This window comes from Argopecten irradians, chromosome 14, assembly GCF_041381155.1.
Source record: "Argopecten irradians isolate NY chromosome 14, Ai_NY, whole genome shotgun sequence".
NCBI classification, from domain to species: Eukaryota; Metazoa; Mollusca; class Bivalvia; order Pectinida; family Pectinidae; genus Argopecten; species Argopecten irradians.
Window position 1 is genome coordinate 3,444,883 of NC_091147.1, and position 18,347 is coordinate 3,463,229.

General features: G+C 39.5%; 2 long non-coding RNA genes across 2 annotated transcripts; both read left to right on the forward strand.

Annotated features, from left to right (window-relative positions):
- Positions 1-10,456: 10,456 nt before the first annotated feature.
- Positions 10,457-11,437, forward strand: LOC138307218 (uncharacterized). Its single transcript, XR_011205947.1, has 2 exons — positions 10,457-10,874; positions 11,339-11,437. It is a non-coding gene; the product is annotated as an uncharacterized lncRNA (long non-coding RNA).
- Positions 11,438-16,192: 4,755 nt separating this feature from the next.
- LOC138307219 (uncharacterized) lies at positions 16,193-16,669 on the forward strand. The gene is made up of 2 exons (XR_011205948.1): positions 16,193-16,260; positions 16,625-16,669. It is a non-coding gene; the product is annotated as an uncharacterized lncRNA (long non-coding RNA).
- Positions 16,670-18,347: the final 1,678 nt, after the last annotated feature.

Sequence of the window (18,347 nt, forward strand, 5' to 3'; positions counted from 1 at the left end):
ACAGTAACGTAAATTACCAATATTGGTAAGGTAGATTACGGAATCATTGGACCTGATTTAAGAAAGAAATTAAAGCCGAAAAAGACTTTATTATAATTTCTAGAGATGGTGAAGTCACGGGCGGAAATTCAGAGGGAATATAGAAACCGAAATAAGGAAAAAGAAGGAGAGGCGTACGTTCAAAAAGAAAGAGAAAGAGTGAAAAAAATATTATACTCCTATTGCTAAAAGAAGCAAGAAAGATGCAAAGCAAAGGCTTGATCAAGTCAGGAAAGCTGTTCAGAAACATAGGCAGCAACAGAAAATATTGGTTAACAGAATGGGGAATGAGCGTGTACTACAAAAAATAACTGATAACATCGATACCATTGAAGATGATACCTTGTTTCAAGTACCACTTCTGAAAATAACTCAACAACTAGCAAATCAATGGTTGTCAAACTTCCGTTCGTGATCAAGAACAAAGCAAGGACACGCAAAAGAGTTAGCAGAGTGACAGCAAGGCAAAGGCGAGAAATAAATAAACTCACTGATGAAAACAAGAAGTTAAAGCGAAAAGTAAACACAGTAAGCAGGAGAATACAAAGAACACGTAAAAGAATGGAAAAACTACAGCAGACTGCAACCACTGTTGTTGAAGAACATAAAACATTGACACCAAGAAAAAAGAGTTTTCGCAGACCTTAGAAATAACGGTATAACTCCAAGTAAGATGCCCAAACCTATAGTCAAGAAACTGTTATTGGCAGATGTAATGTCTGAGGAGGTCAAAGCAGCGCATGAGTCCAATGGAGAAAGGGGGAAAACCATCGTTAACAACGTCATTGCCGGCGCCATTGTAAAACGAGATGTCAATAGTCGACAAATGCCTGGAAAAAAAGACTCGAAAAGGTTGATGGCAAACAAAAGCAAAAGAGTTTTAAATGGCAATCTTAGGAATCTATTTGGAAAGTTCCAGAGTGAACAGAGCGACGTGAAAATATCTTTCACAACATTCTGCCGAATGAGACCCAAAGAATTCAACTTGACGCAATACATTTCAAGAAACAGATGTTTATGCCAGAAACACCAAAACATGGCGCTACTCTTAAAAAGCGTCAAAGCAGCCGGAGCAAATGTCCCTTTGAACCCTGAAGATTTCATCAAACGTGTTCAAAACAATGACATCAATGCTAACGAAATAATGACCGGGGTAAAAGACGATAAAGTGTCTTACGAACAGTGGAAAAGAGTAGATTGCGAAGACGGCAAAAAAAGAATGAAAATCGTTCAGCATCAAGTATCAAGAGATGAACTTGCAGCATTTTTCATAAAACAAACATGCGAGTTTCAGGAACATACACGGGGAATCAAGGAACTGTACAAAGCAATGAGTGATCTAAAACATGGGCTTCCTCCAAATCACGTTATTGTGCAGAACTTCACCTGCGTCTCTGCAGACGAAGTACAAAGCGCGTACTGGAACCAGAATAGCATCACGCTACACCCAGTAGTTGCTTACTACAAAAATGATGAGGGCACCTTGAACCATTACAGCTACATCATTGTGTCGGATGACCTCGGACACAGCTCCGGATCGGTGTTTGCTTTTATTCAAAAGCTGCTCCCGCAAATGAGAGAGGACATTCCAAATATCAAACATATCCATTACTAGACAGACAGTCCATCATCGCAATACCGAAATAAAGGCATATTCCATGTAGTCTCGGACCATATGAACTTATTTGCAGTATCAGCAAGTTGGAATTACTTTGAATCTGGCCACGGGAAGGTGCCTTGTGATGGCCTAGGGCGCACTGCCAAAAGAATGGCTGATCTTGCAGTCCGGCAAAATAAATGCAAAATTCAAGATGCCAAGGATTTTTTTGAGTGGGATAATTCCTCACAATCAAGCATCAAATATCTGTTTGTCGGAAGCGAGTTCATCACAGAAGTACGGTCTGACCTTGAACAAAAAACAAAGTCTGTCAGCACTGAAAGGCACAATGAAAATCCATGCAGTGACTGCAGTATCAACTGAAATCGTTCTGCGTGTTAGCAACCCTGGGCCTTCTGGTTCTTGAGAAGTCGTTTTGAATATTTTAGCCTTTTTGACCCCTGTGACCTTGAATGAAGGTCAGGGTCATTCATTTGAACAAACTTTGTAGCCCTTCATCACAGCATGCTACAGGCCAAATATCAGTACCCTGGGCCTTTCGGTTATCAGGAAGTCGTTTGAATGAAAAGTTTTGCAGGAGGCTGTCTTCTCTCCATCCTCCCCTTCTATTGCTGTCTGCCTTTGTCTCCGCTGTTGTTGTCTTGTGAAATCGGAGGAGACAACTGGCACAGTTTGTTGGGATGGCAGCTGCCATATCATTGGTGGCCATTGAGAATTTTGTGGTTGGGCTGCAGCTGGTAGCACTGCCGGTTGAATGGGTGGGGCTGGCAACATTGCCGGTGGTATGACTGCAGTTGGCAAAATTGCAGGTCGTATGGCTGCAGCTGGCAAAATTTCAGGTCGTGTGGCTGCAGCTGGCAACATTGCAGGCCGCATGGCTGGGGCTGGTATCCTTTTTCTTGGCCTTTTACTTAACTGGCCTTCCCTATTGTTTGGCTCATTAAATGTAAGAATGGTACGTTCTGGCTGTCTTTGAGTGGTAGGTTTTGATTTATTTGGTATCCGCCTTTTAGAAACCGACAGAGCTGGTAAATCTGTCCCCTTGAGAAGTTCATCTCTTTCAGCTCTTTTTTGTCTCCTTTGCATCTTAAGTAATATAAAGAAAATAATTACGTAATTGATATGTAATTGCATGCTTGATTAAAGTACTTTAGACCTGTATTCTTCACACGAATTTATTAAGCATTATGAGAGAATCGCTGAAGAAATAAACATTTCCTGCCTGTCCGTACAAGCTATCACATTGGCCATAGATATACTTTTTTTCAGCAAGTGACATTTATAGTTGACATTTTATTTGGATATGCTTGATTTGTTTGTTTGTTTGTTTTGAGTTTTACGGCCCATCGACAACTAAGGTCATTTAGGGCCAAACTACAAGTCAGGCATTAATATCAGGATAAAAGATCAGGGTAAGAAAAGGCAAGTAAGGATTAAAACACAGATTGTAAACGTTTATTTGATAAAAAAGGTTTGCATGTGATAAAATAGTTTTGGCTAAAACACACGAGAAAACTCATGCAAAATGTTGATAAGTTGTTGTTTGAGTTTACGGCCCATCGACAACGATGATCAATGTTGAGTTGATTGTAAACGATTGATATGATGAGAAAAACGAAAACTCATGCATATTTTATCTATGATGAAAAAATACCAATTTTATCTTGAGATCTTCGATTAAAAAAAATACTATTATGTCTCACGGCATGAAACAAAGTAAACATGTCGGAGACATCGTAGTGCTTATCTCGTATGTGCTTAAAATCAATACAGTGCACTAAGATATGCTCCACTGTGAGAGGAGAATCACATGCATGACATGTTGGAGGATCCTCCCCTCTCAATAGATAGGAATGTGTAAAATATGTGTGTCCAGTTCGGAGCCGAGAGAGAACAACTTCCTCTCTGCGGTCTCTCCGACTGGACAGTTTAGGATTAAGTGTAGGTTGAATTTTAAACAGTTTATTGTTTGTTTCGGTAGACCACCTTTGTTGCCAATGGTGTTTGATGGCTGACTGAATTGAAGGTTTGATGTCGGTGTATGGTAGTTTCAAATCTGTTTGTGCTAGGCGAAGAGCAGTCTTAGCTGCTTTATCAGCCTGTTCATTCCCCTTTATACCCACATGACTGGGAATCCAGAGATAAGTAATTTGAGTTTTAGAAGATAATCGAAATGTTCGGATTAAAAGATTTTGGATTAGAGTATTTCTAGGAAATCTTGATTTCAAAGCCTGAAGAACCGAAAGAGAGTCTGAACAGATGATTGCCTTTTCAATGCGGTGTTCTTCGATGTGGTCAAGAGCCAGACCGATAGCACAAGATTCCGCAGAGAAAATGGAGGCAACATCTGGAAGTCGGATAGAGGAACAGTGATTAGATGTACAGCATGCTGCCGCAACTTTATCACCATCTTTTGAACCGTCAGTGTAGATCTTAACATGATCAGGGAAAGCTCTGATGCACTCCCGAAAGGAGGATTTATGTTGTGGATATGCTTGAAGCACATTGTAGGACTTGCTTCAGGATATGCTTGAAGCAAGTCCTACACAGGCAATATTTCTTTATGTGAGATTTTGTGTAAATATTTCTTGGTGTTGTGGATTGAATACAAGGTTAAATGCAGGATTTTTGGGGTTGGATTTCAGTTGAGCAGCATACTGTAAGGATAATTTCTTTCGTCGATCGTCTAGAGATGGCTCATTAGCTTCCACATGGAGACTCTTCACAGGTGTTGTTCGAAAAGCTCCAAGTGCGAGACGCAGTCCCTGATTCTGTATAGGGTCAAGCATCTGTAGATAGGAGCTGCGAGCCGATCCATAGACAATAGAGCCGTAGTCAAGTTTTGATCTAATAAGTGCCCGATAGATACGTAGAAGCATTTCACGGTCTGCACCCCAATCAGAATGGGAAAGAACTCGTAGAATGTTCAGCGCCTTCGAGCACTTATCCTTCAGATGTTTGATATGTGGAACAAAGGACAGTTTCGAATCAAATATTAGTCCAAGAAAATTTAGTTTGTTCAACTACTGGAATTTTAATTCCATTGAGTGTGAGGTCAGGATCATTGTGTGGTTTTCGTTTTTGACAGAAGTGCATATAGACAGTTTTTGATCTTGAAAATCTGAAGCCATTTTCGTCAGCCCAATTTTGTAATTTGCCTAAACATTGTTGTAGTTGCCGTTCTATAGTGTGCATGTTTTTTGATCTGTAACAGATCAAGAAATCATCCACAAATAGAGACCCTTCCGTAGATTGGCCAAGACATTTGGTTATGCTGTTAATTTTTAGTCCAAAAAGTGTGACGGACAAGATACCACCCTGAGGGACGCCCATCTCCTGTGTTTCTGTTTCTGAATAAGTTGAACCCGTTCGAACTTTGAAATGCCTGTCAGATATAAAATTTGATATAAACTTTGGCAAATTACCACGTATACCGATATCCTGGAGATCGTTCATGATTCCATATTGCCAAGTTGTGTCATATGCCTTTTCAAGGTCAAAGAATATCGGCCACAAGATGTTCTTTCTTGGCAAATGCTTCTCGTATAAATGTTTCTAGTCTAACTAAGTGGTCTACCGTTCCCCTGCGGTTTCTAAAGCCGCTTTGCAAAGGACTTAAAATATTGTTTGATTCCAGGAACCAAACTAATCTGGTATTTATCATACGTTCTAGAGTTTTACAAATACAACTCGTCAATGAAATAGGAAGATAGTTATTGGCATCAGTAGCATCTTTCCCGGGCTTCGGAAGGGGTATAATAGTAGATTCCTTCCAAGACTCAGGAATTTTGCCAGAAGAGTAAACTTGATTAAATATAGTTAAAAGACATTTTAGTGAAGAGTCTGGTAATTGTTTTAAAAACATATATGGAATTTCGTCTGGTCAAGCTGCCGAGTCCTTTGATTTCTCAAGGGACTCGAGCAATTCTGGTATCTCGAAAGGCCTATTGTAACTTTCACTATTGGAGGATTTAAAATTAAGACGTCTCTTTTCCTTTTCCTTTTTAAATTTTTGAAATTTTTTGGAATGATTTTTGATGGATGAACCTTTAGCAAAATTTTTGGCAAAGGCGTCAGCTATTTCGGATTTTGAAGAAAATATTTTATTGTTGTTAATGAGGTGGGAGGATGGTGTTGCTTTTCTTTTCCCACTGATTTTTCCAATCATCTCCCAAACTTTCTTCGAAGATGTATTGGAATTTATTTTTGAGACGTACTCTTTCCAAGTACTTTTCTTGTCGGATTTGATAGACCTTCGAGCTTTTGCTCTCCAAATTTTAAAATTGTTATAGTTTGAGACGGTTGGCGAAGCCAAGTACCGCCTCAGAGCGGAATTTCTACCAGATCTATTGATAAATGAATCATTTGAGAGACGAAACTTTGTAGGTTTTGGCACGGATTTTGGTATGGTTTTTGTAGCGATAGAAGTGAGCGCTTCTGTGAAAATTTTAATGGGGTCATCGAGGTTCAAAAATTTATCCTCAATGAGCTCCTCTGCGCACAAATTTTTAAATTGAACCCAGTCCGCCTTATGTAGATTCCAACGAGGAATAGGCTCCTCAAGTTTTGGTGACCCTATGTTTTTAAGTATAATTGGAAAGTGATCGCTCCCACAGAGATCACCGTTGACCATCCAATCATAATCCAGAAGAATTGATGGATGGCACAACGATAAATCAATGTGGGTAAGCGAGCCAGAGGCAGGGTGTAAATATGTTGGGGCATTGGTGTTATAAAGACATAAGCTGTTTTTATTAATAAAATCTTCGATACGTCTACCTCTATCGTCAGTGCCTGGGGAGCCCCAGAGGCTATTATTGACCGTTAAAGTCACCCATGATAATATATGGCACTGGTAGTTGTGATACGATGTTACTCAGTTCATCACAACTAAATGGAGTATTTGGAGGTAAATATATAGAACAGACTGTTATTTTTCGGTGAAGAGTTGCGCTTATAGCAACAGCTTGTAAGGTGGTATTTAGCTGAATGTGTCTGTGAGGAACGTTTTTATGCACCGCCACACCACCTGATGGGCGGCCACCTGTTGTTGGAGTTTTGGTGTATAGTGTAAATTGTCGGAGATTGATGGTGTCTTTCAGCATTATTTCTTGAAGGCAGAATATGGATGGGTTTTTTGTTTGTATAAGATGTTTTAATTCTTCTATGTTCGCTTTAAATCCGCGTATGTTCCATTGTATGATAGTGTTTGTCTCTATGTTGGTCCCTGAGGATAGTTTGTCGGACCGACAGGACTACTTGAAGTAGGTTGTTTGGTGGCGATAAATGTGTTGTCACCAAACTCGCTGTCGTCCGATAGAACATCATAGATGTTCCGTCCAAGGATAGGGTCATCTGATCCCTTACTGGGTTTGTTGTTTATTGCAGGGAGCCTCGCCAGCTTTACCTTGGTGGTTTTTGTCTGGCGTTGCTCCTGCGGTGGTGTATTTGCTGGTCGCTTGGCTTTCTCAGGGAGTTTTTTTACGTCAATAGACGGTGAAGATGTAGCACGTCTATGACGAGCGGCGGTAACTTTTTTTTCTAATGTTCTGTGTTTGGTGTTGTGCAAGTTCTGGAGACGCCGGTGGGATTGGCGTTTTAGCTCCAGGTGGTTTTTGTTGTGGTTTTTGTTGTGGTTTGTGTTGGGGCTTATATGGACCGGACTTGAACCTGTTCGGGTCCCCCATGATTATTTTGCAGGTCTTAGCATCAGCCATATCTGGGACATCATTGTCCCAGTTAGGCTTGTCAACCAAGGCCATGACCGACGCATGTTTGACGGTGACACTGTCAACAGGCGTCTTTGCACGGGTGATCTGAGCATAGGTTGCCACATTCAGGTCTGAACGCTCGACTATCCTCCTAGCCTCGGGGAAAGAGACACCTTGGGTATATTTGACCCGTAATATCTCCCTCTCCCGAGTCCAGGCGGGACAGGTGCGAGCAGACGCAGCATGGTCACCCCCGCAATTGACGCAGTGACGGTTGACAATGTCACATTCGTCTTTTTCATCGTGACCTTCACGGCCACAGTACTGACATACCATTTTCCGTCTACAATTGTTCTCATGATGGCCGTACCTCTGGCAGTTACGGCACCTCAATGGATTTGGAATGTAGACGGTAACAGCATAACGCTGGTAACCAACAGTTACGCTCTGCGGTAACGTTGGTGTTGCGAATGTCAATATGAAAGTGTGTGTTGGGACCAAGTTCCCACTCTTTCTGGTCATGATTCTCTTCACGTACGTGACCGGAATGCACTCCTCCTGGAAGTATGACAGTATGTCGGCCTCATTGTCATTGCGCAAGGCTGGGCACCTGATTACCCCCTTGCTGCAATTCAATGATGAGTGTGGTTTTACACACACAGTGAGGCCGGCAAACCTGGTGGTTCCAAGGAGGTTCTCCGCTTGTTGCTTGCGGAAAACCTCAATTAGGAGACTATGGTCATGTAAGGACGGTCTCCCATGTATGCGATGTGTTGCGTGTTTTGGGAGACTGTGGTATATTCATGTTGTGTCCTCTTGTATAGTGGAACTGTTGCCCTTTTTATAGTGCTATATCACTAAAGCATGCCGCCGAAGACACAAAGCAACACACCCCACCCGGCCACATTATACTGACAACGGGCGAACCAGTCGTCCCACTCCCCGTTGGCTGAGCGCTAAGCAGGAGCAGAAACTACCACTTTTAAAGACTTTGGTGTGTCTCGGCCAGGGGACAGAACCCAGAGCCTTCCTCACAGGGGCGAACGCTCAACGCAAGGCCAAAAGTGAGGCGGTGCCAAGGAAGGCATTAGGAAAGCTAAAGTCAGTTAGGAAGATTTGTTTGTTTGTTTGTTTGTTTGATTTATTAACGTCCTATTAACAGCTATGGTCACAGTTAGGAAGAAAAGAAAAGATAAGATCCTAATTTTTGTCGCCTTTTACGATAAATTGTTCCATTATATAAATGAATTGGATTATATTTGTGATATACACAATCTGATTGAAATACAGATCCTTATAACCACTCCGTTCAATACAGGATCTGAGAAAAATCCGATTAAGGGTCATGTTCGGACCTTTATACCACGTGTAATTCAGATCAAATGCATTTTCTGCACGTTGCTCTGTCAATTGACAACGCCATTTCACCCCAACATATAAATGCGATTAGCTTTATTGTGCTCTTTGGTCGAGATAACTACGTACATGGAAATATTTCCGACAGATTTTCAAACTATTTCGTCCCCTGAAATTCACTGTCAAAATTTTGCAAGCAGCAATTTGATTGGCCATTTACAAAGGTCACCTGGACATGACCCCTAATGGGATTTTCTCAGATCCTCTTATCTAACGCAGTGATGATAAGGATCTGTATTTTAATCAGATTGTGATATACAAGGCTTTGTATGTGTCTGGGGCATTGCCGCCAAAAGCTCAGAAGGTAGGAAATTTTGTTTACTCAGTATGCGTAGCTAGAAACAATCTGAAGAGAATATGACTTATGCTCATGATGAAGCTATCGAAAGAATCCATGGAATCTCCTATTCGAAAGAAAGTCTTTCTGCTTGTCGTGGACCCGACCCCTCAGCCTGGGTCAATGATCCAGAATGAGAGACCTTAATCAGAAAATTTCTGCAGACAGACTCAAGTGAACTTGACGTAAATGTATCAAAATTCTTTGCTTTCTGCTCAGATGCCGTCCACAAATTGTGCATTCAAAAAAGATCTTTCTCCAACCTGAACTTCCTTATAGAAGCATTCTTTTTTTCCATTTTTCTTTCACTGTGAAAGAAAAGATGCACTTTCAATACCGGTTTTATTTAAGGATTAAAGTCTCTTTCTGGTGGTTCTATCGAAGGATAAAGTTGAGTAGGGTATCGATATTTCGAATGGACCGCAAGGAGGTGTGACAAACAGAGGGTTTCTTCAATTTTGTGATCACTTGAGTTCTACTTAATCAGTTCACGTTTGAAATTTCTTGAATACATGGATGTTTACATAGTTCCATGTCATTATTTCCAGATTTTAGAGATTTTCAAATGTATCGGACGTCGTTTCGAGGAACATGTACAAACACAGGTAGGCCCACTACTGTAAACGTTTACTGTACCACTCTCAAAATGTTAGCTATATTTATATTGTTGATTTAAACACTTCAATAAATATTAGAGGTGTCTATTACAAGTATTGTAAAGCTATAATTGAAAGATTCCGTTTCATTGATATTTCGAAACACCCAAACGTACATTGTGTATGTAAGTCCTACTCTCGCCTATTCACAGTAGATTCTAGATAACGTACAGGACTTGTCTGTCCGCCGAGGTGAACAAAAATGCATTGTCGTGCTAGGTCGTTTTGGTTACACTTATCCAACTCAAATACTGATGTTGTTCTGACATATCTTATCCATTCGCGTACAACCAAAGATGTTAAAAATACGAATATAATGTAGATCTAGGCTACATGTTGTAGAGAACAACACAGACTCACAGACACACAACATGTAAACATTGCGACGTCATCGGAATGTGCAAAACTGTACATTGTACAACATTGCTTATTTATCATACGCACGGAAGCATTGCTCAAAGAGGTACGGTAGTAACATAAACAATGTAACTTTTCTACATTTGTATTTACACACATACATGTATATGTGTTCAAACCTATTTTGATACATGTACATGTTCATCGAACGTACGTTCAGTTACTGAAAACACCAAAAGTTTCTGATTTGGACCATCATAAATTCATCCGCGCGACTCCAAATTGCGCGTGACATACTCAATTTATGTAATGGATAATTTCCGAAAACCTGTCCATTATTAGATAGAATGCGGGCTCGGTACAATCCATTCTCTCTAATAATGGACAGTTTGACCAATTTATCCTACTTAAAACCCATCATACCACTACTCACTACCTTGCGTACCCTGTTTGAGAAATGGGACATCCCATTTCAGGAATTGCACAGGTGTTCACTCACCTGTGACAAATAATGGACTAACAATGTTGAGATGCATGCACAGTCATTTAGTTTTACACCTTTGGAGGTACAACAGTGTTTTTGAACATGTCGGATAGTGATATTTTCCTTACTCGGCCATCATTTACATGTAGGGATGTACGCAGCTGTGATTCAGATTGTTTGCCTGTTTGAAGTGACCTATTTATTCGCACAAGGACAGGTGCATTGTCTAACTTTACATCAAATACATACAAGCAAGGTGAGTTTTCGCTACAATTTAAACATAACTGTTTTTCCTAAAAAAATCTACCATACGCATGTTATAGATATGATAAAAAAACCCATATCTGATTGCTATGATAGCATTGCACTGGAATACAATGAAACCTGTCTAATCCGACACCACGTGGGTGTTTGGTCAGATTATTCAGGGTGTAGGAAAGTCAGATACTGTTGTATACTATTGTTGAATACGGAACAGTTACAGATAGGATAGGGAAAGCAGGTGTCAGATTAGACAGGTTTCGCTCTTAAGTATATTATGTTTAACCATAATCATCAGATTATATGTTATAAGGGTTGTGAGATATCTGATCTAAAAGACTGCATATTATCCCACCTCAGTCAAGAATCTAGAGTTCCTATTCCTCGTCAATTACAAGTTTTAAAAAGATGTAACAAATAATAATACAAGAATCTAATTATGTTTTTTTTTATTTTCAGAACAGTAACAGCTAGGAAGGGGAAGTAATAATTTCGATGGAGGAGTGAACTTAAATGTAAAATTTTGGATAGTCAAATAAACATGTTTAGTTTTCCATACAGCAGCGTTTTTTTTCCTTTGTTCAAAATAGACTGTCCATTATTTTGGGGAATAATGGACAGGGGCCCTATAATAATGGACAGTGAGTTACATAATGGACTCCTAGGTGTCCATTATGTAATATAATGGTCATATACAACAAAGGAAACTTTATTAGCTGGGTTTTAACGAGAAATAAAGTTGAGTAGCCTTTGGTTAAAATCAACGGGGTTTATACTATCAATTCACCACTGACTGTAAATATTCAATGATAGCACCAAGGGATAAGATGAAAATGAATAGCCAATCATGAAAAAAAATCTGTTATATCATTACACATTTCTGATTTATCAACATCCTGAACTGCATGGTTTTGGAGTTTCGTTTGTTTCAGAACTACAGAAGTTGAGTGCGCGATAGACTCGATAATTATCAATCTGATTAAAATACAGATCCATATTATCACTACGTTTGATAAGAGGATCTGAGAAAATCCCATAAGGGGTCATGTCCAGGTGACCTTTGGAAATGGCCAATCAAATTGCTACTTGCAAAATTTTGACAGTGAATTTTAGGGACGAAATAGTTTGAAAAACTGTCAGAATTATTTTGGTTTACGTAGTCATCTCGCCTAAAGAGCACAATAAAGCTAATTGTTTATGTATACTGGGACGAAATTTCGTTTTCAATGGATGTGACAGGTGTTGAAAATGTATTCTATATGAGGACCACGTGGTATAAAGGTCATCTGGACGTGACCTCCTATGGGATATTGTCAGATCCTTTATATAATGGAGTAGTTATAAGGATCTGTATTTTAATCAGATTGGATAATTATCAACATGGTGTCTTCGGCGGCATGCTCCAGTGATATAGCACTATAAAAAGGGCAGGAGTTCCACTACACAAGAAGACACAACATGAATGTACCGCAGTCTCCCGAAACACGCATCTCGCACAACATACACGCAACACACCGCATACATGGGAGGCCGTCCTTACATGACCATGGCTGTTGATAGGACGTTAATTAATCAAACAAACAAACAAACAGCAGCGTTATTTGGCATAATCAGTTGATCTAATATCGGCAATTTATGGTCTACATTACCTCATGACTGAATAAATAATATGAACTCAAAGACCTAGAAACGTGTGCGTAAAGTAAGCGCAATACAACTGTGTGATAAACATTTTGTCTGATCACGTATGTACAAATTATTTACTATTCTTTGACTTACGTGTGTGTGGTGTACTACAACATGGAATCTTCATTCACTTGATTTAAATTGTACTTCGGGAACTTGATATCTCTCATCACAACGCCATTTTGTATAGGTTGATGAGCTTCCTGATTGGTCCGACTCAGTTGCAGTTTTCAAAAACGCGCTCTGATTGGTTGAAGTTTTGGCGGTGTATAGGTAGCGCCATCACCTACGCTTTTGAACTCACAAGACAACCTCATAGCGAAAACATAGAATTTTGTCGATTTTTCTACACATCCAAAGTCAACGTACGTGCTGGTTAATTGGGTTTTGGAGTCGTATGACGATAATCAAATATACGTCCATCAAGTCACCAAGAAGAGAACTACATGACTATCGCGATGGAGATGACGTTATAGCAACATATCAAGGGAAATAATATCCCGCCATGATCATTGAGAAATCGGGTACGCAAATTTATTGCGCCTACATTCATTCACTTAAGTCATTTTTCATATATCGCTAAAAAAAATAGTTTATAATAGCCGCCAACGTAAATTTCCTATCATGCTCTAGTTATTTCGCATTAATGACATTGTACTGTGAACAATGCGTTAGACGTTTCATAAAACGTAAGTGGTGTATTTTATTTTAAAATTCCACAATATTAAAGTTAATATTACTTGTTCGTGAGAAAAAATAGTAACTTTCCATTTTCCAGTGGTGTTTACATACGGAATTTCTGTTGGGAATCCCTACCCTAGATTACATCACCAGTCTTTGTTTGTTTGATTAAATAACGTCCTTTTAACAGCTATGTAGGATGAGTTTTAAACAGTTTATTGTTTGTTTCGGTAGACCACCTTTGTTGCCAATGGTGTTTGATGGCTGACTGAATTGAAGGTTTGATGTCGGTGTATGGTAGTTTCAAATCTGTTTGTGCTAGGCGAAGAGCAGTCTTAGCTGCTTTATCAGCCTGTTTATTCCCCTTTATACCCACATGACTGGGAATCCAGAGATAAGTAATTTGAGTTTTAGAAGATAATCGAAATGTTCGGATTAAAAGATTTTGGATTAGAGTATTTCTAGGACATCTTGATTTCAAAGCCTGAAGAACCGAAAGATAGTCTGAACAGATGATTGCCTTTTGAATGCGGTGTTCTTCGATGTGGTCAAGAGCCAGACCGATAGCACAAGCTTCCGCAGAGAAAATGGAGGCAACATCTGGAAGTCGGATAGAGGAACAGTGATTAGATGTACAGCATGCTGCCGCAACTTTATCACCATCTTTTGAGCCATCAGTGTAGATCTTAACATGATCAGGGAAAGCTCTGATGCACTCCCGAAAGGAGGATTAATGTTCTTCGGGTAATGCACACTCATGCAAAGATTTTTGTTTGTTTGTTTGACTTTGCTATTAACAGCTATGGTCATGTAAGGACGGCCCCCATGCGGTTATGTTGTGCGAGGTGAGTGTACGGAGAAATGTCGTGTTGTTCTTCTTGATATCTGTTGTAGTGCTATATCACTGAGCATGCGCCGAAGACACCAGCAACACACCCCACCCGGTCACATTATATGACAACGGGCGAACCAGTCGTCCCACTAGATAAATTGATATCAGGTGTTTAAATGAGCCATGGTGGTACATCCGATATGGTGTACTCGTCAATGGTGTCGAAAGTTATATTAAGTTCCAGCAAAAATTTTGAAATTCTGATGCCAAATGTTGGTATGAGCTTTTGATTTTGTGTAAATATTTCTTGGTGTTGTGGATTGAATATAAGGTTAAATGCAGGATTTTTGGGGTTGGATTTCAGTTGAGCAGCATATTTCGTGGAAAAACTGCAAAAAGCTGGAGAGACACAAAACGCACAATATTTATTAATCCAAAATACTATGAAAACAGATACAGATACTTCAAGAAAAAGACTCCAGCGGTCAACATCATCGTCAGGAAGAATAACGTTGAAACCACAAATTATAAAGGAAACCGAACGTCCGTCAGCATCATCGTCTCGAGGAATAATTCTGGAACCATCAATCTCAGAGGAGACTGGACATGAGTACCTTGAAATGCATTAATTTACAAGGAAAACCGCTGAAGAAAGAGGAGTGAAACTCAAACTAAACGGCCCTTTTAAGGGCCACGAAATTTCTCAAAAAGCAGAAATGAACCTCGAAATACGCTACCCTCACATCGATTATTGATTTTGTGGTAATACCAAACCTGCTTAATTGGGTTTCTGACACAATTATTGATTGTCTAGTAATATCGTTCTTCGGTATTGGGGATTTAACCCTAACCCATTAATTTATAATTACCCGTGGGACAATCAATGAATTACCTCAATTCACAATGACCTAGGGAACCAGAACCACATCAAGTTACGACATCCCGGGGACACACAAATGTAGTATGACTTAGTTACCATATAAAAACCAGATCAATTTACAATGACCCGGGGACAATGAAAAAACTACCTAAATTCACAATGAACTTACGACCATCAAACGACTTCCATAATTCGCAACGACCAAAGGCCACCGAAGAACCATTACTATTTGCAAAGAATTTCTGACAATCCAAACTACCTGCAATAACAATGAATAATGGAACTACGACACATTAGAACAACATCAATTTACAATAACCTTGGGACCATCAAATAACCATACCAATTGTACTTCTAGCGTAAACCGCAAACAATGGTAGACACCTTAGTGTCATTAGAAAGTCACAAGCCCACACCATTGACCACTGGTGGAACAATAAAGTGTCACAATCGGTCATCAGTCGTAGACCATGGACTTAAACGTAAGTCGTCTCACTCGGGGTTACTGCACTGCTGAGTGCCATGGGACCTGTTTTACCGCCACTGTAGCCACAAATATATGACTCTGTCATAGTCACATCTGATGTGTTGGCTGGTCTGTCATCCCATTCCATGGATAAGAAGCTGGTAAATACAGAAAACAGGACAGAATATGTTGAAATCCGCCTAATTCCATATTAATATGTCTCCGCAGGTATGTCAAACCTATCAATTATTGCTCACATACGCTTCCATACATTTATTATTCTAACAAACTGAAGATAGTAATTACTGAAATTATACTAAATTAACAATAATTACATAATAACATTCCTCATAATACTCTTAATCCTCAATACTAAACTAAATATAAGCAAAAGATATATTACACAATCGTGCGGGTCCAATACGAACAATATACACCGAACCTGTATACTATCTGTACAATGCAGAACTCTAGGACAAGTAGCGATTTATAGGATTTACCTCTATTTCCGCTATTGGGCCCGCCCCTCCTACCCCCGGGGGGTCAGAGTCAAAATTTATACAAGTTATGTTCCCCTTCCCCCAAGGATGTTTCTGGCCAAATTTGGTTACAATCCATCCAGAACTCTAGGACAAGTAGTGTACTGTTATCACAGTTAGAATGGTACATATAGCGTGCGGTATAGAGCAAGTCAGAGATTTGAGTAAGAGTTACTCCCCTTGAATCGACAGGTGGCGCTCTCTCCATGCCATTACAGTATGGCCGCCCATATACGAAGAAGAAATGTGTGTGTAAACAAAACAATCAAAATTAGCTACCTTAGAAGTATCACCTATGTAAGTTTTTATTGGTATTGTGTAATAAAAACACTTATAAAGAGAAATATATCTATCTGTAGAACTATCATTTCAGTTTAATGTAATAATTTCTGATGTGTAGACAATCGTTCGACGCCTCGTGGTATAACTTCTTCGACCACGTGGTTTACATAAAACTTCGTGACAACATAATAGTGTACTACATTGTATATCATTATAATAATTTACTGCATATCTACAGTTAATATGTTCATAATACTCAAATTTCTAGTATTATTTCTTTGTTTATCATTGCTGGAATTACCGTATTTGTCATAATATACTCAGTGTTTACGATATTGGTTTGTAACAAATTGTAAGAATACGTTTGTTTACTTCACAGCTTTTACGATGTCTTGATGGAATAAAGGCAAAATTAACCTGTCAAGCTTCGTTGACTTTCTGTCTAATCGACCAAACGCATCTGGAAAATTGTGGCAGAACAAGTAGCGATTTATAGGATTTACCTCTATTACCCCTATTGGCGCCGCCCCTCCTGCCCAAGGGGGGTCAGGGTCACCATTTATGCAAGTTCTGTTCCCCTTCCCCCAAGGATGTTTGTGGCCAAATTTGGTTACAATCCATGCAGAACTCTATGACTAGAAGCGATTTGAAGGAAATGTTGACGGACGGATGGACGCCGCGCCACCGGGCCAGGTGAGCTACAATCTGATTGAAATACAGATCCTTATAACCACTCCGTTCAATGCAGGGGGGGGCGGCAATTTGATTTGCCATTTACAAAGGTCACCTGGACATGACCCCTAATGGGATTTTCTCAGATCCTCTTATCTAACGTAGTGATAATAAGGATCTGTATTTTAATCACATTGGGTGAGCTAATAAAACGCGAATGGATTTTTATGTTATGGAGATATAACACAAAAATCTCAATCTGATTATAAAATACAGATCCTTATTATCACTACGTTAGTCTCTTGTGAAAACGGAGTGGTTATAAGGATCTGTATTTCAATCAGTTGCAAAAATCTGAGTGTACTTCAAAATTTATGGAGATGTAACACCAAAATCTGAGTGTACTCTAAGACTTTTTGTGTTATATCTCCATAACATAAACAATCAATTCAAGTTAATCCTCTTCAAGAGTGCGTTCGATTCGCAACTTTATCGTCATGCGTAGTACCCGATTCCTGTTCAGGCTTAAAGGCCGGGGCCAGGGTATAAAAGGGAGACAACTTGGGAAAATGGAGGGTGATACAAATCTTTGGCAGCCTTCACTTCAGAGAAAGAATTAACTCAAATTCATGTTATTCAAGAATATATATGACATATATTTTGTCATGTTTATATGAATTTTTGTGAGGAATCTGAAAATGTACATAATCTTAAACAAAAAAATCAACTTTGCTTGTTTTTCCTACAAAAGTATTTTTCCTTTTCAAATTGTATACTGTCAATCAAATTTGAATTTTGCCAGTTTGCCTACCGGAAGTTGTTGCCGGAAGTTAACAGTTGTGTTGTTGCTATGGCCTAGCTACGCATGCTGAGTAAACAAACTCCCTACCTTATCAGCATTTTGGCGGCAATAGATATCCCAAAGGCACATACATAGGAATGTACATTAATCCAATTAACTCAGTCATAAACAAGACAGATTCACACTTCCCATAAACACAGTTCATGTAATCTATTCCCAACAGTGACCCAGATATGCCATATCATCAGGATTTGGAAACCAGAATCTGACCAGTTTAATAACACAGTCCGGCATTATATCACGCCTATGCCACACAGGTTCCCCTTGTCCTGTCCTAATTCCTAATGCCTGCTTCTTTTTTTCTTGATATCGGGGATCTCCCCAGGCTCCTCTGTGATACAGCTTTGTCCAAAACCGCTTGTAAATTTCTTTTCTCCGAACATTGTTTTTCTTATGCTGTGGATGTGCTGTTATTTCCCACCATTGTTGTTTGTTTCTCTCATTTGTAATACATGGCCTACATAAACAATACCAGCATTCATCTGAGTTATCATCCTGGGGAATAGAAAAGCCCAAACTTTCACAAGGTGACACAGATCCCCCTTCTGTGTTATCTTCATTCGTTTCT